We start from the raw sequence: 27,494 nt of genomic DNA, 5'->3' as shown, positions 1-27,494 counted from the left end.
AAAAAGTGACAAATGAGCTTTAACATAGAGAAATGCAAGGTCATGCATGTAGGGAAAAAGAACCCAATGCTCAGCTACAAAATGGGGGGATCACTGCTAGGGATAAGTAACCTTGAAAGAGACCTAGGAGTGATGGTAGACACAACATTGAAGGCGTCGGCCCAATGCGCGACGGCCTCAAGGAAAGCAAACCAAATGTTGGGTATCATTAAGAAGTTATCACAGCGAGGACGAAGGAAGTCATCATGCCACTGTATCGTGCAATGGTGTGCCCGCATCTGGAGTACTGTGTCCAGTACTGGTCGCCATACCTCAAGAAGGACATGGTAGTACTTGAGGGAGTCCAGAGAAGAGCGACTAAACTGATAAAGGGTATGGAAAACTTCTCATATGCGGACAGGTTGAAAAAGCTGGGGCTATTCTCCCTGAAAAAGCGGCGATTTAGAGGAGACATGATAGAAACCTTCAAAATCCTGAAGGGCATAGAAAAGGTAGACAGGGACAGATTCTTCACACTGTGGGGAACCACAAGTACAAGGGGGAACTCGGAGAAATTAAAGGGGGCAGGTTTAGAACAAACGCTAGGAAGTTCTTTTTTACCCAGAGGGTGGTGGACACGTGGAACGCGCTTCCGGAGGCCGTGATAGGACAGAGCACGTTACAGGGCTTCAAGGAAGGTTTGGATAGGTTCCTAGACGATAAGGGGATTGAGGGGTACAGATAGGAGTTGAGGTAGGTTATAGGAATAGTCAGGGACCACAGCACAGGTGATAGACCTGAAGGGCCGCCGCGGGAGCGGACCGCTGGGCAGGATGGACCTCTGGTCTGACCCGGCGGAGGCAAATTCTTTTGTTCTTATGTTCTTATATTAACAAAGGTGGGAAGAAGAGCAAATGATAACCAGCATGGTTGAAAGGTGGCTAGTAGAGCAAAAGAACATCCTTCAAAGTATGAAAAGGATCCAACTGAAGAAAATAAGAAGCACTTAAGCACTGGCAAGTTCAATGCAAAGCATTGATAAAGAAGGCTAAAAGAAAATATAAAGAGAAACTTGCCACAGAAGCAAAATCTCACAGTAACAACTTTTGTCTGGTAACATCAGAAGCAGAAAGCACGTGAGGGGATCTGTGGGACAATTGGATCATCAAAGAGCAAGGAACATTGAAGGAAGACAAGGTCATAATGGAGGGACTGAATGAATTCTTTGCTTCCGTAATTATGGAAAAAGATGTAAGATCTACCTGAACCAGAAATGGTTCTCAAGGATGATAATGCAGAGGAACTGAAAGAAATCTCAGTGAACCTGGAAGATGTACTGAGTCAGAATGAAAAATTAAAGAGTGAAAAATCATCTGGTCTGGATGGTATATACCACAGGGTACTGAAAACTCAAATATGAAATTGCTGATCTGCTGTTAATGATCTGTAACATGTCATAGTACCTGAGATTAGAGGGTGGCCAATGCAATGCTGAGTTTTAAAAGGGTTCTAGGTGTGATCTGAAAATTACACACTGGCAAGTCTGACTTCAGTTCCAAGCAAGATAGTGGAATAAAATTATGGAACACGTAGACAAATATGGTTTAATGGGTCAGAGTCAGCATGGATTTGGCTCAGGGAAGTCTTGCCTCACCAACATGTTACATTTCTTTGAAGGTGTAAATAAAAATGTAGCTAAAGGTGAGTCAGTTGATGTAGTGTATCTAGAGTTTCAGAAAATTTTCAACAAAACTCCTCATGAGAAACAACTGAGAAAATTAAAGAATCATAAGATTGGAGACAATATTCTGTTGTTGATTAGGAAAGGTTTATTGCATTACAACGGGGATATTTTAAGAAGTTTCAGGATGTGTGGAAACCATTGACAAAGTATTGTAAAGATTAATTTGAATTTGTTTCCCTTATATTTATCAACTTAAGGTATAGGGAGGGGGGAAGTTTATTATTATATGTTTTATATGATAATGGAATATATGGGAGGGAGGGATGGGAAAGAGGAAGGGATAAGAATTTATGAAATATATCAATGATTGTTTGTAAGTGATGTATTTTATTGTTAATATTATGAATATATTTAACACTTAATGTATTTTTGAAAATGAATAAAGAATTAATAAAAATAAAAAAGGAACTGATATTGGACAGAAAACAGAGGGTAGGATTAAATGGCCATTTTTCTCAGTGCAGGAAGGTGAATAGTGGAATGCTTCAGGGATCTGTACTAGGACTGGTGATATTTAACACATTTATAAATGATCTGGAAAACAACAAGGTAATTATGTTTGCAGATGCAGCTGTTCATATTTGTTTAAAACACAATGCAACTGTGAAAATTGTAGGAAGACCTTAGGAAATTGGAAAACTGGGCATCCAATAGTAGATGTAATTTGTAGGTCCTTTTACTAAGGAGCGCTAGTCATTTTAGTGCACATTAAATACTAGCGCACACAAAACGCTAACACGTCCATTATATTCTATGGACGCGTTAGCGCATGCTAAAATGGCCAGTGCACCTTAGTAAAAGAGGGGGTTAATGTGGACAAATGCAAAGTAAGGCACATTAGGAAGAATAATTTATCCAGATACCTTAACTCTACCCCCTGTTCTCCTCCTTCCTTACAAATTCCCCCTCAAAGTCTCTCCCTCTCCGTAATTCTTTCTCCTCAAGTCTCAACATGTAAACAGCTCCAAAACTGTAAATTTCCTGGAACTGTCCAGTCATCTTTTTTGTAATCCAAACCCTAAATTGTAATTTTCCTGGAAATGTCCAGCTAGTTTCTTTTGTAATCCGCCCAGAGCTGCAAGGTACAGGTGGAATAGAAGTCATTAATGTAATGTAATGTAATAATCCAAATTATAGTTACTGGAGGCTGGGGTCCATCTTAGAGGTCAATACCTAAGAAAAATGTTCTAGGTGTCATCATAAACAATACATGGAAACCTTCCTCCCAATGTGCAGTGTATGGCCAAAAAATAAAACATGATGTTAGGAATTAGGGGGAACAGGATGGTAAATAAGACCAAGAATATTATAATGTCTCTATCGCTAAATGATGTGACCTAATCTTGAGTACTGCATTCAGTTTTGCTCACCATATTTTTTTTAAAAAAAGAAAGAAGATATATCAGAATTAGAAAAGGTTCAAAGAGCAGCAGACAGAATGATACAGGGGATGGAGCTCCTCTTGTATGAGGAAAGTCTAAAGAGGTTAGGGCTCTTCAGCATGGAAAGAAATGTTGCCCTATTCTGTTCTTCTTACAGATTCTTGATTTTCATAGAGGATCTTTATCAGCTGAGTTATGTGTTTGGGTATTCCCATTTGCGCCAGAGTTCTCCATAGTTTATCATGATCCACACAGTCAAAAGCTTTGCTGTAGTCAATGAAGCAAAAGTATAGGGGCTTTTCATATTATTTGCTTTTCTCCAATATCCATTTAACATTGGCAATAATGTCTCTTGTTCCTCGACCTTTTCTGAAACCAGCCTGAACTTGGGGTGGTTCGTGCTCAACATATGATTGAAGGCTACAATAAATACTTATAAATGCCTGTATTTACATTCTAAAAGATGAATACCTTTATATCTTTAAACTAGGGAGTGTTCCCCCCGTGAATTTGCGGTTCGTGAATTACGGACTCGCTCATTCACAGTCTGCTCCAACCGCCTCTTCCTGTAGTAAAGTTGGGCTACACCAATCAGGAGCTGCGTGTCAAAGCAGCTTCTGATTGGTGTAGCCCGACTTTATTACAGGAAGAAGTGGTTGGAGCAGACCACGAGTGATTTTCTTCACCCACCGGCGCTCCAGCTGCCCTCTCCTGCCTCCCCTGCCTATTGACAAGCGAAAAACCACATTTGTTGTTTTTCAAAATTCGCGGGGGTTTCTGGAACGGAACCCCCATGAATTTCAGGGGAATACTGTATACAGTATTTATGTTAATGAGCCCTTCATGTGACCTTTTCATTCCGTTGATAAACCTGTACAAGGAGGACTCAACTGTACTCACTAGTGGATGTTTAAAGACCAACTGGTTGTCATAGAATGTTTGTCAGGCAATCAAAAGAGGAAGGGAGAGAACTATGACATATGTATACAGTAGAGGCTCATTTTCATAGCACTTAGACACACAAAGTACCATAGAAACCTAAGAGACTTGTAATCAAAACTTTGAAATATCCAAAAACCAGTCTAAGTCGGCACTTGGACACTCTAATAGCAGGGACGTCCAAATGCCGATAATCAAAACCAACTTTCTGGACATGCAGCAGCACTTCTAAGCTGCTGTGCATTCAGAGTTCAAAGGTGCGTGTTGGGAGGTGTGCTATGGGCTGGAATCGGGCGGGCTTAAACCTGCAGTGATAATCAAAGCTTTCCAAGAATGTCCTAAAGGAAACTTAGGCACTGGTAGTTAGACCTGTTTTAGTTGTGTCTAAGTACCCTAAAGCTGCCCACACAGACCAGATGACCACTGGAGGGATTAAGGTATGATCCCCCCCCCTTATTATCTCCTCTCACACCCAGCTGATCGTGGCAGAGGAATCCCCATCAGCTGAGCCGGTTTCAGGGATTCCTGCTGGCTCAGCTGATGGGTATTCTCCCTGTTAGGATCAGTTGAGCCGCAGAGCCCTACATCCCTCCCTCTGACATCCCTGGACCCCTGACATCCCCAGATACCCGCCCAAATATTCCCCCCACATCCTCCAACATTCCTGGACCCCCCATATCACCCGCTACCCCAACATCAGGCAACATCCCCCCATATCACCTGACACCACCCAACATCAGGCAACAACTCCCCAGATCACCTGTATCTTACGATGCAAAATTGGCAGGAGGGAAGCCCGCTCCCTTTTGCCTACAGGGCTGCGTACTGAGAATGATAGGCCTTCCCTCTCCCATTGCATCTTGTGATGCAGCAGGAGGGGTCTAAGGCCCTGATTGGCTCAAAATGATGATTTATAGGGTACATTATAAACATTTATAGGTTCATGTATAGGGTAAATTATAAATATATGCTACAGAATGCCCAAGTGGCTGCCAAGGAGCATTGTGATTACTGTTGCATTTAATTCCATCGGAAAGGGTACTCATTACATTCCTCTAAGGAGCCTGATGGGAAATTATATTTAAAGCTAGATCTATTTTTAATTTAGGTTAATATCATTTGGCTGTTACTCCCAAGAGGCTTACGCTGTCTTCAATTAGTTTAGCCCTGTTTATGTAACTCTGAGTTTCACATAAATAATGTCTTTTGAAACATATTCTAGGCGGTCACAAAAATTAATTTCCTATAGTAATTACTCAGATACTTTATACCTCTGTAATAGTGTGATTATATATTTCAAGTTCTTGAGCTGCCTTATGCTATTGAACAGGTAGGCTGCTGTGGGGGTGGGCCCAGATTTAACCTGGGATGTCCCTTCTCAACCCCACCCCCATACATACATGCAATTTTTTAAATCTTCCCCTCCACCTCTGCATTCATCTTTCTGTCTTCCCTTCCATCCCCTTTTCCCCTACTTCTTTCTCCCGCGCAAGATTGGCATCTGGAATAGGGTTTAGAAACAGATGGACAGATGCTGGGCTATAGATAGAGAAGAGGGAGAGAGGGGAGAAAGGCGCCACCACTGAGGTGTTATGGGGCCTCATGAGCCACTAGACTGGGTGGGCCTGAGGCATGAATGGGTGAGCTTGGGCCCATCAATGGCTATGCCACTGGGCTGCTGGTGCAATAATTTAAAGAGAAGAGAGAGAGCAACTTTTAAACTTGAACATGGACAAAAGAAATCACTGCATAGCAATGTGTGTTTTGGACTGAAATAGCTTCAAAGGATACAGGTGAAATTGGGAAGTTAGAATATCACAGTAGCAAAGTTGTCATAAAGGCTGAAGTTGCCAATGAGCATTTAAAAAAAAAAAAAGCCAATAGATATAAATGATCTTAATTTAACTCATTGACTGCTAGACAGCTGGTGAATACAAATAAAATCCTAATAATAGGGAGATATCATATAGTCTTCTGTGATGCTTTATTACATATAAATGATATCAATAATCACAGCTCTAAAAATATTTTGTTAAAAAATTTATATAACTTAATGGTGAATAGCTCAGACCCTATAACCCGTGATTCAGTGATAACACCGAACTGAGGTTGACTGGGGGACCATCATCGCCTTCACTGTCCCCTGTGCCATCCAAATAACAACTCAATTTCAATATAAAATAAACAAACAAAAGTAAATAAAAACTTATCTGAAATGGATGGGCTGATGGATACTGCTGAACCTCAGTGGTGTTGAAGTGACAAGTGACTGTGTGTTTCCAATAAACATTTTCTTAATCACACCATTCTGTTATCCCTGTCCCCCGACTCGAGTTTCAACTCTTCTTCAGGTAGGGACACTATTAATATAAAATATGACTGTATTAAAACATGACCGTAAGGAACCCGAATCTTTACTCATTACCTATTACTTCATTAACTAACTTCTGTAACAATGAAATCAAAATCTCATACCTGTTATTGGCTCTACTGATCGGGATAGCACCTGAGGCAGGGCTAACTAACTCCAGAGAACTAAGACTACTGCATTTTATTGTTAAGGGGGTGGGGCAGCTCAACATTAACCCGGAAATGATGTCATTAGAAAAATATCAAGCCAAATACTATGTTAATAACCACTCTATCTCATGGTTTAATCCGTTTGGAATTAATGTGCGCCAATTATATGTAAAACGTTGTTCTTTTTGAATTAAAATTTTTGAAGGGGACATTTCCGGATGGGACCACCGGATGGGAAAAAAGGTACAGGGTTGGTTTTTTTTAAATATATTCACTTCTTAAGATGCACCCTTATTATCACCCCTTTTTGGGGGTAGAAAAAGTGCGTCTTTATGGAGCAAAAAATACAGTATATAAGAATGTATATCTAGCCCAGTATATCTAGCCCAGTATCTAGGCCAGTATTGAAAGCCCAGTGCATTCAATTGTGGCCACCCCAGGATCACATATACCTCTTAGAAACCCAAATATTAATAGCATTACCATGCTCCCAATCCCAGGGCAAGCAGGTGGCTTCCCCCAGAGCTTAATCTATTTGTTGAGTAAAAAAAAATTCCCTATTTGTTATAAAGGTAAGTCCCCTGGTCTTTGTACTTTTCAAAAGAGTAAAAATTGATTCACATTTTACTATTCTATGCCACTTAGGGCCCTTTTTACAAACTGCGTAAACTGCCATGGTAGCAATGCTGCCTCGGTAAATGCATCAAAGCCCATAGGAATTGAATGGGTTTCAATACATTTACTATGGCAGCATCACTACCATGGTTTTGTAAAAGGGGCTCTTAGGATTTTACAGACAGATTTGTCACATGCTGTGGCTCAGAGTTGAACTGAGCTTGCTGCGACCACAAATGCAGAGTACTAACCACTATATGATAATTGTCAGTTCCCCTGCAACAGTGGTGTAGCTATTTAGTGATAATAATACAGTCAAATATTATATAATTGCTGGGGGGGAGACCATTAAGGCAAGCTACTGCTGTTACTTTTAACTTTAAAAAGGGGTTAAATAATAAAGGGCTCCTTTTATAAAACTGCAGTAGAGGGCCATTGATGCCAATGCTCCGAAGCTCATAGGAATTCAGTGAGCGTCCAAGTATTTGCCTCACTGGCTCATGGTACAAACCTCTACCACAGCTTTGTAAAAGCCAGTAAAAATAAAGAAATTAAAAATAAGCAAAAATGAGCAGTTTTAAAGGTAAAAAAATGTTTTGCATGAGACATGGGCACTGTTTAGAAAGAAATTACTTAATGAAAAACATTAAAAATATTTTTATCAAGTAAACGCAGAGACCCTTTTCCTATGCTGCATTAGGTGCTAAAACGTGCTTAACATGGCTAAAAATATATGTGCTGAGTACTAAAAAAAGTAATTTCTTTGAGGGGACATGTAAGGAGGCAGAGACTGGGGCACACCTATGCTAATCTGCATAGCTTCATTACTGCACATTAACTGGTTAACACATGGATATTGTGTGAGCTCTTATCATCTACAAAATGGGTGGCGGTAAGCACACAAGTAGTAGTTTATTTGAATGGCTGAGTGCTAATGGCAAAATTAGTGCATGGGATAACAAAAGAGGTGATCTATGGTGCTCAATATCTTTATTCACAGTCACATTTCAATGGAGTATTTCTTGTTGTCACAGATTCTTCTTAGTCTTGCCACCTCCTTTCTTAGTCTTTCATGAGAGAATCATGAAACTAGTCCTTCACCTTGGATCAAGCGTCCTGTCTGGACAGAGGTAGAAGCTGCAATGGGGACAGCAGCTTTAGCTATATTTCATCTGTAGGAGCTTTTTGTATCCATGGATAAAAAAGATAAAATGACCTACCAAAATCCCAACCCAATTTTATTTCCTTCAGCTTTTCAGTTACAAGTAGCAGGTAGTTACTTTCATGTGATGGACCTCCTCTCTCCAAAAGGACCCAAGTACAAATGCATTTTCAACTCTTTATTTACCTATGTCGCCATCAAAACTTGGAGCAATCTACCACTAGGTACTAGAAAAGAGTTTGTTACCTTTAATTCAGAAGAAAACTGAAAACATTTCTATATCACAAACTGTTAGAATTTATCATACTACTACAACCTTGAACTTTACTAAATGATCAAACTGAATAACTGTTCTAAAGTGTTCAGTCTCTATAGCATTGAATAGTTGTATGATTGACTATTTTTTGCATAAGTTGCTCTACCACACATAAGCTTCCTTTTATGAAGCCGTGCTAGGCTTTCTTATCGCCGGCTATGGCGGTATTAGCTCCAATGGTCATAGAATTCTTATGAGTGTCAGAGCTAATACCACTGCAGCTAGAGATAAAAAAGCCTAACACAGCTTTGTAAAAGTATGTGTGTGTGGATAGTAAGTAATCATGAGCACCGGCAGAGATTATCAGTGCCGCTGCTCATTTTATGAGCATTTCAGATAATGAATGTTCACTGAAAGTTCTCCATAGTGCTCCCATAGGGGGTAGCCTAAGGGATCTGGTCAACTGAGTCTTAGGCTACTCCCAGCACATCCCAGAATGCATGGAGGAGAGGCCTAAGATTCTGGTTGGCCCAGGTGCCTAAGGCCCTCCTATGGGATGGGCCTTAAGCGTCTGGGGCCAATTTCAGGGCCATAGGCCTCTTCTGGTGCATCCTCTTCTTATATTTTTCACTTCTTTATCAACTTTCAGGTGCATTTAGTAGATTGTGAGCCTTCGGGACAGTAATGGGAATTTTTATTAAGCACCTTTCTTACTTCTCACTTTCAATTTAAATTGTATATTTTCTTAAAACCGCTTAGAACCTAACGGATGTAGCTTATACAAGGAAATAAATTACATTACATTACATTACATGATGCACCAGGAAGGTATAGACTTGCCATTCAGTGGAGGCAGGCTTACCGGCTGGAGGAAAGAAGCATTCTCCAACTGGCCAGCTTAAAAAAGGTACTCTGGGGTCTGGGTGGGCTTTGTGGGGGGTCGGGGAGCATGCCCTTCGGTGGGGGGGGGGGGGTACTGGCAGGAAGGACTGGGCATAATGATAATAATAAAAAGTTTATATACCGCAGGACCGTAAAGCTCTATGCGGTTTACAATAGTTAAAAATATTACAAATGAATAAAATTTACAAAGTTAAAAGCTAATAACTAAAAACCTTAAAAATCAGTTATTGTATAGTAAAATTTTACAAAATCAGCTACCTAAATACTTCAAGAACAAATATGTATAGGAGTCTCCTAAATTCCCCATAAGTATTTATGTAAGTAAGAACAATTTTTCCAATTCTTTACCCCATAATGCTGCCTGATATGAAAAAATGATGTTTGATGATATTTATTAAAGTTTACATCCTCTAACCAGTGGAGAGACAAAATCCAAATGGGAGCTTCTCTTATGTCTATTGGTTGAAAAAGAAAAAAGGTTAGTTATATATTAGGAGCTAACCCAAATAAACCATTAATAATAAACCAGCCAAACTTAAACTTCACATGCGCTTCCATCAGCAACCAATGCAGAAGTCAATAAGAAGGTATTATATTTCTTCAGCCCCAAAATCAACCTGACTGCCGCGTTTTGCACCAATTGTAATCACTGCATATTCTTCTGAGAAATTGCTAAATAGGCGATGTTACAGTAATCTAGTTGACTAGTATAAGGGATTGTATCAAAATTCTAAATGATGAAACATCAAGATATGCTCTAATGGACCGAAGCTTCCACAGAGTAAAAAAACTCTTTCTAACCAAGGAGTCCACCTGGTCCTTCATAGTTAAACCCTGGTCCAATATTACACCTAAAACCTTCATAGTGGATTGAATAGATTAACTAAATTTATTGATACACAATGATGTTTTAGTATCAAGCGGGTGTGATGAAGCTAATTTTTTTTCTGAATTAAGCTTCAGTCTAAAATCAGTCCATCAAATTTAATACTTCTGTTGTTTTAGGAATGACTTCTAAGAGAGAGGTGGCGAATGGAATAATGATCGTAAAATTATCTGCATAACCAAATACCTTTATCCCCTGTTGGGACAATTGCGAACCTAATGATGACATATAGACGTTAAAAAGCAATGGGGATAATGGTGACCCCTGCAGAACACCAGATGGATTACTCCAGGTACCAGAAAGATCATAATTAAATGTACTTGATAGGTGCGAGACATAAGAAAACCTCAAAACCAGTCCAACACCTCTCCTTTGATACCAATTACATCTAAGCAATGTAACAGTTTCCCATGGTCCACTAAATCAAAGGCAGAACTCATATCAAATTGTATAATCAGGGCATTAAGGCCCCTACTGAGTAGGAGACGTAAATTATCCAAAATGGCCACAATTACTGTCTCAATGCTAAACAAAGGTCTAAACCCAGATTGAGTTTCATGCAAAAGAGAGAACTGATCAAGGTATTCCATCAGTTGAATATGTACCAATCCTTCCATGATTTTTACAAAAAATGGAATGGATGCTACTGGTCTATAATTAGTTATTAGTGCTAATGATTTTTTATGATTTTTTGGAATTGGAATAATTATAATGTGACCATTATTAGCAAGGAATTTTCCATTCTTTAGATTATCATTCAAATAATTCAGCAGATTTAGTTTAAAATCTAACAGAGCTGCTTTCATGATTTCTGGGGGACAAGAGTCCAAAACACAATATGATTTAGCATACTTGTTATATAATTTGATATAATTATTCCATTCTAAATCATGAAAGGAACTCCAAATCATATCTAGCAGGTAATTACATGTTCCTTGCATATTAAATATTTGATATTCATACATTTAATTTATCGAACAGTTATGTCTTTAATTTTTAATTTTTAAATCAAAATACTATGCTAAATCATTTGCTGAAGTAGCTTAATATTAAGCGTAAGCTGAGTGTAGCATGTAGTGTCAATAAATTTGTAACCAAATTGAACAGTTCTTTTGTATTGATACCCTTGAGCCTAGTATTAGATGATTCAATTTTGGATGAATAAAAATGCTTACATTTTTCTTTTATCAATTGTTTGTAGATTTTTATGTTGGATCTCCAATTGTTCCGGTCTATCAATTTTCCTGTTTTTTTTCCAAATCCTTTCTAATCGTCTTACTAATTGTTTCATTTTTAGAAGTTCAGTATCAAACCATTTATTATATTTATTTGAACAACTCTTACTATTTTGTTTAGGGGCAATTTTATCTAAAATGGATATGCTTGTTTTCATCCAGTGATCCCAAAAATCAACTCCCTCTTCTTTCTCCACTATCAACCCCTTATGAGATGTTTTTTTTTTATCCTTGGATAAGTTTTAGATTTTAAATAAGTCCAAACTAAATTAAAATAATATGTAAAATGATCAGACCAGATATCATGACACCAAGTACCATCAGATAAAGAGATAGAAGAATCTAGAATCTCCTTTGTGGACATAGCTATCACATCTAAGTGATGGCCTTGTTCATGTGTTTGCGTATGTAAAGGGAGATTATATTTAAGCAAAGATAAAAAATTTTTGAAATCCTTCACAACTGTATTATCCTCTTCATCTAAATGTAAATTTATGTCTCCTGCAATAATATTATATGAAAAAGTAATTGAGTTATTAAAACAAATTCACAAAATTCCTCTCTAGCTATTGTCCAGCTTTTCGGCAGGACATAAAATAATATACAAGAAAGAGAGTCTTCTAATTCCTTATTACTATTTTACAGGCTAAAATATTCCAAATGATTAGTCATTTATGAAATCCAATAGATCGAATTCATCCTACCCTTAAGAATGACTGCCAACTGTTCAATGGGCATTCCTGGTTTCCTTTGACAATATTTGCAGAACTCATAATTTAACCACCAACACAATTTTTTAGATGGAGCTGCGATTAACTCAATGTATTAAAAAATAACTTCAACCAAATTCTCTTGCACAGAATATCCCACATATCTCTCATATTGTGACAAGATTGCATTTAATCACAATAGAGGCCTCACACGTTGTATAAGCTATTGCAAGCTCACAAATATAAGCTTGACTCTAACATAAACAGACTTATGGCACAAGGATGCTGAACTGACCCTCGATCAAGGCTGCATGGTCTACCATAGAACATGAACATGATGGCAGAAAAGGGCCACGGCCCATCTAGGCTGCCCACACTAATGGCCCACCCCCTAACTACCCTCTATGAAGAGATCCCACATGCCAATCCAATCTTTTCTTAAAATCTGGCATGCTGCTTGCCTCAGTATAGAGGAAGATTATTCCAGCGATCAACCACCCTTTCAGTGAAGAAATATTTATGGTGTCGCCATGAAATTTCCCACCCCCCTGATTTTCAATGGATGCCCATCCTTGTTGCCGTGGGTCCTTTAAGGAAAAAGAGATCCTCTTCCACCTCGATACGGCCTGTGACATATTTGAACGTCTTGATCATGTCTCACCTCTCTCTGCGTTCCTCGAGTGAGTACAGCTGCAACTACTCAGTCCGTTCTCATACGGAAGAATCCTGAGTCCTGAGACCATCCTGGTGGCCATTCGCTGAACCGACTCAACTCTCCACACATCTATTTTGATAATGTGGCCTCCAGAATTGTACACAGTATTCCAGATGGGGTTCACCACGGATCTGTACAAACGGCATTATGACCTCAGGCTTACGGCTGACGAAACTCTACGGATACAGCCCATGATTTGTCTAGCCCTGGATGAAGCTTTCCTCCACTTGATTGGCAGTCTTCATTGTCTTTGCTAATGATCACCCCCAAGTCACGTTTGCTACAGTCCCTTGCTAGGATCTCACCATTTAGGGTGTAAGTCCTGCATGGAATTTTTGCTTCCAAGGTGCATGACCTTGCATTTCTTGGCATTGAAACTTAGTTGCCAAGTCTTTGAACCAATGCTCCAGCAGGAGTAGGTCCTGCGTCATACTGTCGGGCATTGAGCTTTTGTCGGGCACTGTGCTTTCATCTGTTGTGCGGTTGCCTACCATGTTGCATAGTTTGGCCGTCATCGGCGAATAATGTAATTTTACCTTGAAGCCCCTCAGCCAAGTCTCTTACAAAGATGTTAAATAGGATCGGGCCCAAAACTGAGCCCTGCGGCACTCCGCTGATCACCTCCGTCGTATCGGAGAGGGTACCGTTTACCACTACCTTTAAGCCAGTGCCTAACACATGCGGTTAACGTTTCACCCAGTCCCATCGAACACATATCTTACTCAATAACCTGTGGTGTGGGACGCTATCAAACGCTTTGCTGAAGTCCAAGTACACAACATCCAGGGACTCCTCTATAACCAGCTTTCTTGTTACCCAGTCAAAGAAGCTGATCAGATTTGATTGCAGGACCTTCCCTTCGTAAAAACAGTTGATGGGATCTCATAGATTCTCCTCATTCAGGATCGTATCCAATTGGCATTTGATTAGTGTTTCCATAAGTTTACTCACTATCGATGTGAGACTCACCGGTCTATAATTCTCAGCCTCCATCTCGCATCCCTTTTTGTGGAGTGGAATGACGTTAGCCATTTTCCAATCCAATGGGACTCTTCCTGTACTTAGGGAAAGATTGAAGAGCGCGGATAACGGTTCCGCCAGGACGTCGCTCAACTCCCTGAGCACTCTGGGGTGTAGTTTGTCCGGTCCCATAGCTTTGTTCATCTTGAGTCTTGATAGCTCCTCATAGACACTCTGGGCGTAAACTCGAAATTTCGAAACGGGTCTTCCGAGTTTTCCCTTGTCGGCAGCTAAGGGCCGGATCCCGGCGCCTCGCAATTGAAGACCGAGCAAAAGTATTCATTTAAAAGTTTGGCTTTGTCGGAGTCCGATTCTACATAGTTCCCGTCGGGTTTTCTAAGGCGTACTATCCCATCTGTGTTTCTTTTTCTGTCACTAATATACCGGAAGAAGGATTTATCGCCCTTCTTGATGTTCTTCGCAAGGTTCTCCTCCATTCAGAGTTTGGCCTCCCTGACTGCCGTTTTGACTGCTTTTGACTTGGCCAGATAGTCTTCCTTGGATTCTCGCTTCCCTGATTGTTTGTAGATGATGAACGCTCTTTTCTTCTTTTTAATGAGGTCTGAGATCTCCGCAGAGAACCACTGTGGTCTATTGTTTCTTCGCCGTTTACTTACTGATTTGAAGTAGTGGTTGGTTTCTTCGTGTAAGGTTGATTTCAGAGTTGACCACATTACCTCTACATTATCTGTTTCGGCATGGTTTTGCAGTGCCCGATGGATGAAATCTCCCATGCTTTCGAAGTTTGTGCCCTTAAAGTTGAGGACCTTGGTTGATATGCTTAACTTAGTGAAACCTTTCCTGAGGTTGAACCATATCATATTGTGGTCACTGGAGGCCAACGTATCGCTTACCAAGACCTCTGTGACACTTTCTCCGTTGGTGAGTATTAGGTCTAGTATTGCCCGATCTCTAGTGGGCTCTAATACCATTTGTCTGAGTCTCGCTCCCTTTATAGAGGTTAATAGCTTCCTGCTGCCGCTGGTCATAGCGGAAAGATTGTTCCAATCCACATCAGGCATATTGAAGTCTCCTAACAATACTGTGTCTCCATGCAAAGTGATATTCTCAATGTCTTCGACTAATTCTATATCCATGTCCTCCTGTTGTCTTGGAGGTCTGTATACTACACCCAGATACAGGCATTTGTCCTTCCCCCTAGCCAAATTCACCCAGAGGGATTCCCCGGTGTACTTGACATCTGCGATTTTGGTAACTTTGATGTCCTCTTTAGTGTATAGTGCTACCCCTCTTCCCATTTTGCCCTCTCTGTCCCACCGAAGTAAGTTGTATCCCGGTATAGCCATATCCCACCCATGGGAATCCGTGAACCAAGTCTCGGATATCGCTACCACATCTAGGTCGGCGTTCCTCATTTCTACCTCTAATTCCAGAATCTTATTGCCCAAACTGTGGGCATTAACGTACCTAGCCCTCCATACCTTATGTTTGCTATATCCCTGTGTAGATATTCCTGCTTGAGCTAATTGGACTCCTATAATATTGTTTGCAATGTGTGTATTTACCTCTGACTCGGAAATTCAGTATGTACTTACCTCGGACTCAGAAATGGATTGGCAACTTACCTCGTCAAGTTGGTTACTTGCGCCAGCACGTGAGTGGGTACCCTCCCCCAGCTTACCTAGTTTAAAGCCCTATGAAGTAGGCGGGCTAGTCAGTGTCCAAAGACGTTCTTTCCCCTTCTGGTCAGGTGAAGTCCATCAGGTCCCTGTAGTCCTTGCAGCGCCTCTCCATGGTTCAGGAATCCGAAGTTCATTTCCCTGCACCATCCGTGCAGCCAGTCGTTTGTCCTCTGGATATGATCCTCCCTGGCTCTCCCCTTGCCTCTCACTGGGAGGATCGAGGAGAAGACCACCTGAGCTTCCATCCTCCTCAGCTTCTCACCCAGGGCTCCAAAGTCTACAGATATATTCTCCGTGTTGTTCCTGGCAATGTCGTTCGTTCCAACGTGGATGAGAAGCATGGGGAAGTGGTCATGGAGCTTGATAAGTCTGTCTAGGCAGGCGGTTACATCTCGGATCCTGGCTCCTGGCAAACAGCAAATCTCTCTTGATTGCATATCTGGTCTGCAAATTAGTCCCTCGGTGCTCCTCAGCAAGGAATCCCCAATGACTACCACTCTGCGCTTCTTTGGGGGGAGCTGATCTGTTGTCTCCGGAACTGGAATCGTCTGGTGGACAACTTCCTGTACCTCATTGGCAGGTTCCTCCTGTAACAGCTGGAATCTGTTCCTCAAGGTGATTAGTGGGGTCGATGTTAAATATAGAAACATAGAAGATGACGGCAGAAAAGGGCTACAGCCCATCAAGTCTGCCCACTCTGCTTACCCACTCCCTGTCTATGCCCTAATGACCCAATTTCCTTATCTTGACCCTCGTAGGGATCCCACATGGGTATCCCATTTATTCTTAAATGGCACGCTGTCTGCCTCGATCACCTGCACTGGAAGCTTGTTCCAATGATCAACCACTCTCTCTGTGAAGAAATACTTTCTAGTGTCGCCATGAAATTTTCCACCCCTGAGTTTGAGCGGGTGCCCTCTTGTGGCCGAGGGTCCCTTGAGAAAGAAAATATCATCTTCCACTTCGACACGTCCCGTGAGGTACTTAAATGTTTCGATCATGTCTCCCCTCTCCCTACGTTCCTCGAGAGTGTAGAGCTGCAATTTGTTCAGTCTCTCTTCATAAGAGAGACCCTTGAGCCCCTAGATCATCCTGGTGGCCGTCCGCTGAACCGATTCAATTCTGCGCACATCTTTACTGTAATGTGGCCTCCAGAATTGCACACAGTACTCCAGATGAGGTCTCACCATGGCCCTATATAACGGCATTATGACTTCAGGCTTTCGGCTGATGAAACTTCTATTGATATAACCCAATATCTGCCTTGCCTTAGATGAAGCCTTCTCCACTTGATTGGCAGTTTTCATGTCTGCACTGATGATTACTCCTAAATCTCGTTCTGCTGAAGTCCTAGTTAAAGTTTCTCCGTTCAAAAAGTACGTCCTGCATGGATTTCTGCTTCCGAGGTGCATGACCTTACATTTCTTAGCATTGAAGCCTAGCTGCCAGGTTGAGGACCAACTTTCCAATGTAAGCAGGTCCTGCGCCATATAATTCTGTAAACTGCATTCACTTACTATATTACATAGTTTGGCGTCAATCGGCGAATAGTGTTATTTTACCTTGAAGCCCTTGAGTCAGATCCCCTATGATATGTTGAAAAAGGAGTGGACCCAGGCCGAGCCCTACGGCACTCCACTGGTCACGCTCCGATGTTTTAGAAAGGGTACCATTAACCATCACCCTCTGAAGTCTGCCACTCAGCCAATCATTGACCCATGCAGTTAGTGTCTCTCCTAACCCCATCGATTCCATCTTGCTTAGCAGCCTGCGGTGTGGACACTGTCAAAAGCTTTACTGAAGTCCAGGTACACGACGTCCAAAAACTCTCCCAAGTCCAACTTTCTTGTTACCCAGTCAAAGAAGCTGATGAGATTGGATTGGCAGGACCTACCCTTGGTGAATCCATGCTGACTGGGATCCCGAAGATTCCCTTCATTCAAGATCGTGTCCAATTTGCTTTTAATTAGTGTTTCCATGAGTTTGCACACTATTGATGTGAGACTCACCGGTCTATAATTCGCAGCCTCTGCCCTGCAACCCTTTTTATGCAGAGGAACGACATTAGCTAATTTCCAGTCCAGGGGAACTTTCCCCTTACTTAGAGAGAAATTGAATAGCATCAGCCAATGGTTTCGCCAAGACATCGCTCAATTCTCTAGAGCACTCTTGGGTGCAAATTGTCTGGTCCCATGGCTTTGTTCACCTTGAGTCTTGCCAGTTCACTGTAAACTTCACCTGGTGTGAACTCAAAATTCTGAAACGGGTCTTCTGTGCTTTGTGTTGCCTTCAACTGTGGTCCGTGTCCTGGTGCCTCACAGGTGAAGACTGAGCAGAAGTATTCATTCAGTAGTTCGGCTTTATCGGAATCTGCTTCCACATAACTTCCATCCGGTCTTCTAAGGCGTACTATCCCGCCTGTGATAGTATGCCTGTGAACTGCCCTGTGAACAAGAGAAAGAGACAAAAGAAGAGGAAGAGGAAGGTCTTCTACGTTTGCGGGTGGAGGAAGTTACCAGCTGCCAGGAGTCAGCGTCTCCAGCCTCTTCTTGTACCCCAATCGTTGGTTTCAGGGTTGCAGGTTCTGACAGTTTGGGCGTCCTGAGGATGGTCTTGTCTGGATCCTGCTCGGTGACCTGGGACAACTCCTGGATGACTCGGTCGATGAAGGCCTCGTCCTCTCGGATGCTTCTCAAGCACTTTACCTCCTCTCTCAGGCTCCTCAGCTCCTGCAAGATGTCTCCATCTAGCTGATCCATCTCTTCTGTCTGTGTGGAGACTGTAGTCATCTGCTTGGGGACGGAGACCTCTGTCCTCCATCCTGGCTCTCCTTCTGTTTGTACGTGGACCTTGGCCATCCCCTGGATCCCTTCGGTGACTGGGCTGCTGGTCTTGATTGTAGCCCTGTTGCTTCTTGTTCTTCCTGCCATTTTCAAAATTTTTTTTTTTGTTAGTTTAGATATTTGTTAGTTAGTTATGTCTGCCTGATCATTAGTGAGCTAGAAAAGTCTTCCTGTTAGATAGTATGAAAGTCTGCCTGTCAGAGTTTGAAAGTTGGAAGGATAGAGGTAGTTAGTTAGTTAATTGTTAGTTTAGTCTGGACAACTGCGAGTAAAGCCCTACACTCCTTGTCCCTATTACAAACATCTTACTTCACCTTGCATAGGGCAATCTGGACTCCTCATAGACTAGCTAAGATGAGTTTTGCTAACATGAATACCTGTTGGTCTTGTAAGTTGCATAAGGGCACTATCAAACACATGTTTTTCGAGTGCCCAATGTTGAATAGATTTTGGCATCTTATTTGGACTGATATTTGTGAGATTCTTCACATTACTGATGCCATGTTTTTTGCTATAATAATCTTTGGGATGCAAGCACTCAGAAGTCCTATCATGGAATCTGTAGGCATTCTCCTGCAAGCCCACATACTTTTAGCTTTAAAGGTCATACTTACCAATTGGAAAGATTTTGCTAATGCATCTCATGCCGCTTGGAGGTCCAGTGTCTCTCTCATTGTCAAGTATGAGCGAATTTATGCCGAAAAAATTTGGTTCCTTACATAAGTTTCATGAGATATGGGAACCGATTTTGCGATACCGTTCCCAACATGGCTACTGATCTTATGTGTTACTATAATCCAATGATGTCCTACTTCATCGCCTTCAGGTGTATTATCTGGTCTTCATTCTCTTTATACTATTGAACTAATTAGATGACATGATTACCTCTATTTTAGCATGCATTGTATAATACTTCTTCTTATTTATATATATTACATAGATTACATAGAGTATGACAGCAGAAAAGGGCCGATGGCCCAAGAAGTCTGCCCTCTCAAAGAACCCTCCCCTTAAAAGAACCATCCCCTAAGCATTTCCCCGGAGTGAACCCACATGTTTATCCCATCGTTTCTTGAAGTCGAGCATGTTGCTGGCTTCGACTACCTGACGTGGAAGACCTAACTGTGCATTTGGATGCTCCTTTGTTGAACTGCCTGGATGTCACTTCTCCTATGTTTTTGCTCGCAGACATTGGTTATTTGGTTTGTGTACATTGTTACTGAAACTTTTTCTTTTTGTACTGTTATCAAAAAATTTAATAAACTTTATTGAACTAAAAAAAAAAAAAAGCTTTATTCCTAACAGACCTAGTATTGAGATATGCACAAGAAACAGAAATAAATGTAATAGGCCTAGTAGATATAATTTCTGTTAGGTTTCACTTCCCTAACCCTTTTTTGATGGAATGTTGATGTCTTCCATTACCTGTAATTACATTAATTTGATTTACTCTATCTTCCCATTGGTTAATTATAAGCCTAATAGATACATCAGAATTATGGATTGAATATAACTGAGGATAGAGAGAATTAACATCCTTAATGCTACCACTTATTAAGTAATACAGTAAAATCAGTAAGAAATTCATGTTCGCAAAATTATTGGGCTCCTGTTACAAAGGTGTGTTAGGGCTTTAATGCGCAGAATAGCGTGCACTGAATTGCCACGCGCACTAGACCTTAATGCCTGGCGGTTGGTTCTAGAGGTTTAGCACGGGTTTAGCGCGCGCTAAAATCCTGTGTGCGCTAAAAACACAAGCACACCTTAGTAAAAGGAGCCCATTGTGTCTCCCTCCTATCACATTAAGTATAATATATTCCTATATCCCACCCAATTTCTAGATGTAATATGCAAAATCCTAAACAAAATCTCACAAGCAGTTCACAGTCCAGCAGATATGCAAAATCCCCAGCTGAATTTCTTACCCGACTCACAGTTCAGCAGAGTAAGGTACAAAATGCAGAATCCCGAGTAAAATCTCACATGCAGTTCACAGTCCAGAAATTAAAGAGCAGAGTGCAAAATCCCCTCCTGCTGATGATCTTAGGGGGGTGGGGGACAATATTACACCGAAGAATGCCTGAACTGTGGTAAGAACACAAGGTAAATGTACAGTAAACAATCATTTTAAGTGTAAGGAATAATTAACCCCCCTCCCCCTTTTTTACAAAGCTGTGCTAATGGCTGCTGCTGTGGTAAGTGCCCTGAAGCCCATAAGGATTTAAAGGTCTTTGGGGCTTTTGCTGTGCAGCAGCTGCTAGCATGGCTTTATTAAAGGGGGAGCGGGTGTAATATTTCTTCAAATAAAAATTTGTCAAGTTCTTTTTACAAATATATGTACAGTATATTTACTGAAAACACAGATGCCATTTAAGCAATCAGAACTATGGACAGAGGGACAGAAGGGAACGTGAATAACATTGGAGGTCATATTTCTGGCTTACAGGCTTCCAAGCTATGTAACTTAGCTTTGAATAAGAAAATGGAAAATTCAGAGAAGTTGAGGACTAGAAATGCATGCTTGATTAAGATTTCCTAAAATCAAGTTGATAGCTCCCCAGGAACAGCTCAAGAAATACTTGAGGGAGGTGATAAAGATTTCAGAAGAACATATTGTCGGAATAGCAAATTTGTTTGATGTGCCATCTGGTAAATTATCAATTCAGTGGAGGAATGCTTGGACACTGTAAAATCAGACTTGCTATATCAGCCTATTGGGAGAGCTCTTTGGACAGAATTGCCATGCAGGATACCCTAGTTGTCTTCTTCAGCCAGAGATCTTATCCTTGGTACCAGGACTATTCTTTAAAAATAAGGGGGTTCCTTTATCTACTCAGTGGTAAAATCTATTCGATGTAGTAGTAAAGTGTTACTCCAGCTACAGCAGGTGACTTGGTGATCAAACTGATGATCTTAAGATGGTCAAACAGATTGAAAAAGGTGATGCAAAAGCCAGAAGAGTGCTCTGCATACATAGGAAAAAGGAATGGCTAGCAGGAAAAGAAGGTGACAGATCTTTTGTATAGTGTCTAGTGAGATAACATTAAAAATGCTGTATATAATTATGGAGATCACACCTTCCAAAAGTTATAAACAGGATGGAGTAGGCCCAGATGGCTGTGACTAAAATAGTCAATTGTCTTTCTCATAAAGTATATTGGTACAGATATAAAAATCTTAATATATATATATACTTTGAAAGAAAGGTGCAAGAGGGACATATGATAGAGCAGTGGTTCCCAAACCTGTACTGGGGGACACCCAGCCAGTCAGGTTTTCAAGATATCCCTAATGAATATGCATGAGAGAGATTTGCATATAATGGAAGTGACAGGTATGCAAATCTCTCTCATGAATATTCATTAGGGATATCTTGAAAACCTGACTGGCTGGGGGTCCCCCAGGACAGGTTTGGGAACCACTGTGATAGAGACATTTAAATACCTCTAAGGCATAAATGCAGAGGAGGCTAGTTTCTTTGAACTGAAAGGAAACTCTAGAATGAGGGGCATAGGATGAAGGTGAGAGGTAGTCCTTCACAGCACCACAATCAGATAAGTGTTGATTAAAAGTTTGGAGATGATCACACAATTATTATAAAAGAACAGTAAAACCTTGGATTGTGAGTAACTTGGTGTGCAAGTGTTTTGCAAGATGAGCAAAACGTTTTGTTAAATTTTAACTTGATAAATGAGCGAGGTCTTTCAATATGAGTACGTACAGTATACACACATCACAACTGAGCCGATGGTTCTTCTCTCTCTGGCACTACAAGAGTGTAGTGGGTGTTCTAAATGAGCAAAGTCTTGCAATACAAGTACGTACAGTATATGTGCGTCACATCATCCCAACTGAGCCGATGGTTCTCTCTGATGCTACAGGAGTGTAGTGACTGTTCTAAACAAGTGAGGTCTCGCAATGCAAGTACGTACAGTATTTTGTATTAAAGTTTTGGGGTTGTGGTATGAATCATCTGAGTTTCCATTATTTCTTATGGGGAAATTCGCTTTGATATACGACTGTTTTGGATTATAAGCATGTTTCCAGAACGAATTATGCTCGCAAACCAAGGTTTTACTCTATATATTGAAAAAATTGGACCAACAAAGAATTATACTGTGCTGAGTATAGAGATATTCAACTCATAGTAGCCAAACTGAGGATCCTGTGGGCAGGGCCTTAGGCACATGGGCCGGGTTGGGGTCCTTTTACTAAAGCTTAGCACATATTAATGGGGCGTCTTAGCTTTTAGCATGCACTAAGCTTTAGTAAAAGGGTCCCTATATGTTTCTAGATCCTTCTCAGCAGGAAGCCTTTCTCCTTAATAAATAGGGGCTCAACTTGTCTGTAGGAATTTCTCAATTACTTTTTCCCTGAGTATATTTTTCATAGATAGAAATTAAAGTTCTATATGTAGTCAACTACATTTTGGAACCCAGAAACAATAGCAAGCTCTCCATGATGTGGTCTACGTTGATTGTTCTGTTTTCCTTGTACTGTAGTACAGTACTGTATTGTATTGGCTTTTTGGTTTAATGTGTGTTTTCTTATTTATTTTTTTAATTTAATAAATGTAAAACAAAACAAAAAAAATTATTATTTTTATTTAAAAAAAAGATGAGTAATTCTGAAAAAAATTAAATTTTATTGTAATGTTTGTAATTTCCCTATTAATTTTTTCAGATCCAAGCTCAAGGTGGAATTGCAAAAGGACAAGTAACAAATGTAGGGCTCCTTTTACAAAGCTGCAGTAGAGGTTTCTACCTTGGGCCGGTGAGGTAAGTGCTCCGGCCCGTGGTAGAAGCCTCTTTTGTAAAAGCCAGCATTAAAATCATGCTTCTGGTGCTTTCATCCAGCCCAAAACTAATGCTGGGAACTGGATTTGGATTCACTCTACTTATAGGAGGTAGTGAGCTGTGTAGTTGTCTCTTGGAAGGCAGGGCTAATAATGCAATGCTCTGTGATGACACCCAAGTATATGAAATATGCCATGAGGCCAAGAATCTTTATCATGAGTGGATGTTTGAGTGTGCCTAACAGAGGCTAGAGTTGCTCTGGAAAACAAATGGCATTTATTGTCATCTCATATTACAACCATGGTGCCAGCTCTGTGGATGCTGTGGGTGCCCAAGAATCCACAATATTTGTGGGACCTCATATGACCAGGGCTGGCATGTGGTCTGCACATCTCTTTCCCTTCTGTTCTTCTCCCTCCCTTCCCAGCCTCCTTTTAAAGTCAAATCTTTTTCAGAGAGACCCTGGCACAGAAGCCATTCAATCAAACTGCTAGCGCTACCCTTAAACTTTCCCTCTGCTGCAAGTTCCTGTTTCTGACTGTGTGGATTGCAGCAGAGGGAAAGCTTTGGGGCAGTGCCAACAGCTTGTAAGATTTTAATAGGAAACTGAGAAGGTGAGGGGAAGGGTGGGAGAGGGACAGAAAGAGAAGAGATGATTGGACGGTAGGGCCCTTTGGAGCTGTTTTAAGTTAGCCCATGGGTGGGGATGGGATGAGAGCAGAGAGAAATGCAGACTGGAGAGGGGAAGGAAGGAGAGAGAGATGCCAGACAATGGGAGAGCAGAGAGATGCCAGGCTATGGGAAGGAGAGGAGAAAGATGCCAGACCAGAGGAGTGGGGAAATAGGAATACAGAGATATCAGACCAGGGGAGGGGGAGAGAAAAGGAGGAGATGTTGTACAAGGATGGAGGGGAAGGGGAGAGAGAGATGGAAGAGATGGTACACAGAGATGGAGGAGAAGGGGAGAAAGAATAAATGGTTCTTATGGATAGATGGAAAGAGGGAAGAAGAAAAAGGGAGGAGATGGTACATATGAATAGATGGGAAGGGAAGACATAGAAAAGTAGATAGATTTTGATAAGAAAGCAGAAAAATGGAAGAAAGTTGAATGTTAAAAGTTAATGCCAAGGATGAATGTAGGGTAGAAAGTGAAGGAGAGAAAAACAGTAAATGGATAAGAAGGCCCTGGAAACACAGTTAACAGCACAGTTTAACCAGAGACTGGGAAAAGGTGATTAGAAAAATAAGATCACCAGACAACAAAGGTAGGGAATATGATTTTATTTTCAATTTTTTCATTGAAATGTGTCAGTTTTGAGAACTTAAATCTTCTGTCTATATTTTGCACTGTTCAGGAGAAATTAATTTCTTTCTATTTCTCTGGTGTTGTACTGCATGTAAAGTCTGGCATCTTAGGGTTGCGTTTGTGTATATTACTACTTTTAGTTTGTCGTCCTGTATTTGCATAGAGGTTATCTGTGTTCTTACCAGAGCAAGGCCACGTGCTCTGGTAAGAATGAATGTTGTGAAGCATACAGTGTAGTTTAATTTTGTGGTTAACCATTATATATTGTTAATAAGATTATATTGTATGTCTATATGAAAAATGAATGGAAAAATAGCATTACAATTAGTACTATTATTATTGGGGGGGGGTCAGGGGTGGAGCTTGGGCATGGTCTGGGTGGGGCTTTTGAGCGCCCCCAATCATTTTGAAAAGTTGGCTCCTATGATTGCAACACATCCAAAACTTAAGTTCTTATGTTTTAAAGAAATGAGGGCAATGCAGGAATCAAGTGGGATTTCCTTTGAGATAGATTTACTGAGTACATCATAAGATGACATGTCTTTTTCTTAGTTCTTCTGTGATTTATGTACTTGTCCTTTAGGTAGTCAGTTGGAAGAAAAAACATTCTTTTTTTTTTTTTTTAACCCCTTTAACACTCAGAAAATTCTTGTTTTCATTTTTCACTTAATGTTCAAAGTCCAATGTCACATTAGCAGTTGGGGTCTGCTCAATCCATCCCACTATCCTATTTTGTCAGAGGGGCAGAAAGTCACTTGAGGAGACCTGTCCAAAATGGTTAACCAGCAAACAAAATTATTAAAATGAAGAAACTAATGCGTTTCGGAGCTAAGAGTTGGAGCAGGGCTTTCAAGTCATTTAAATCCTAGTTACAAAGAGCTGCTGAGATCTATGTTGCCCTGTTTAAACTCTTTATTCAAGATATTTTAATGACCATCTGGTTATCTCTGGGCATTGTTTTGAAGGCCTTTCTGTATTTCACAGATTGGGACCCTTAACACCACCTGTTTGCATGCAAAATGTGTTTATTCCCGGCAATAAATATGTCAATGTGTGACATGCTTATTAACTGCTTTAATATATGCTAATGAATCTAAGTATTTCTCATCCGTAGAGCTGTCCTCAAATCATATAGATTAAATCGAGAGTAAGCATGGGTAGCTCCCTTTAGCTGACATATTCCTACAAACAGTGCTCAGTGCCAATACTTTCTCTTCCTTTAGGCTTTGCAGAAGTGTCAGATTATTCTAGCATTGCTTGTGGGCTGCTATTTCTATGGTGATTTCTGACCAGAGCTGGTGTTTGTTTGAATGTGTAATGTGCTAAGATGCTGTTGGCAACAGGACAATTTCATAAATGGCTGCTACAATAGGAACTGTTTCTAGATGTACCAATTATAAATCATGATCAAGCCTTCACCTCGTTCAAAGCGCTTATTCCCAGCAGAGGCTTGCACACATTTGTAATGATACAAGCAAATGCTAATGTGTTTACTTACGCTGCGTATGCAAGATGAGCTCAGTTTTTGACATTTGGAAGTGCGTACAAAATAAGGCGGAGAGATATATTCAGGAGCTCGTGTTAATACGTAGGTTTGGAGGCAAATGTAGAGCTCAGCATTTCGTATAACTGGGGTTTGCTCCACTCGTATCTGTTTCTGTCTCTTCCCCTTATTATTCCTCTTTGAATAGGCATTCCCCACCCACCCAATGGTACAATGTTGATTTGAAATGTAGCAAGGGGAAACAACAGCATAATGGCTGAACTTGCTTTGGGAAAGAGGAGCCATTTTACATTATGCTCTTGCAGTAAACGTGTATGTGAATCAAAGGAGAAACACTGAAGTCTTATTACCACTGATGTGCTAATAAGATCTTTTGGGTGTTCTTCAAAGTCCCATGTTATTGTTCTGTGGAACATAGAGAATGACTCACTGAGTGGAGCACGACTTGCAACAATCCCTTAATAAGAAATTGGCAGCGCAATTGGGTTTTTATTATTGTATTATTATCACACACGTATACAGATACACACAAAGCAGCTGTATGAAAAAGAAAATGTCACTTGGAGCGCCTACACCTTCAACAGTTTATAGAAAACTTAGGGATTCAGTTAGAAATCTGTGATTTAAGAAAGCATTATTCATCAGCTTGCTGAATAGGAGTATTGTATTCGCTAGGCTATCCTGGACTCTGAGGCAACATATCACAAATTATTCTCAAGCAGAGTTTGGGGTGGGGGGGGGAGCTGTAAGAATATTAGACACTCTAGGCAAACCTTCATCCTTATACCCCCTTTAACCTTTAGACCACCCCTCCCAGAATAATTTGGGTAAAACAGGCTACTTGAAAACTAACCACTCTCCTCTCTGGTGGAAGTACCTCCTGCTATTTCTTTGGGATTGTATAGTTGTCAAGTCAAAGTGCTGTAAAGCATGACATTAGTTCTAGCTGTGTAGCTCGGGTTTAGCGTGCAAGGCAATTCAGCTCGTGCTAAAAATGCTATCGCAGCTTAGTAAAAGGAGTCCCAAATATAAGCATAAATACAATCAATGAGGTTAACTTGGAGATGACAATTGAAATCTTGATAGTAGGGCTAACATGATACAATATCAGAAACAAAAACATTTAACAGACTCTGCTGTTTATGTGTGTTATGCATTTGATTTTGATATGCAGAAATTGATTATGAATGTTTTTATTGTAATCCGCTTACACTGGGTTTTACTAAACGGCGCTAGAGGTTTTTAGTGTGGGCCAGAGAGGTAAATGCTCCGACGCTCATAGAAATGCAATGAGCGTCAAAGCATTTACCTCACCGGCCCACGATGAAAAAAATTG

The sequence above is a fragment of the Geotrypetes seraphini genome, chromosome 1 (genome assembly GCF_902459505.1).
Source record: "Geotrypetes seraphini chromosome 1, aGeoSer1.1, whole genome shotgun sequence".
NCBI classification, from domain to species: domain Eukaryota; kingdom Metazoa; phylum Chordata; class Amphibia; order Gymnophiona; family Dermophiidae; genus Geotrypetes; species Geotrypetes seraphini.
The sequence above is the reverse complement of the archived record's forward strand: the minus strand, read 5'-3'. Positions refer to the sequence as shown.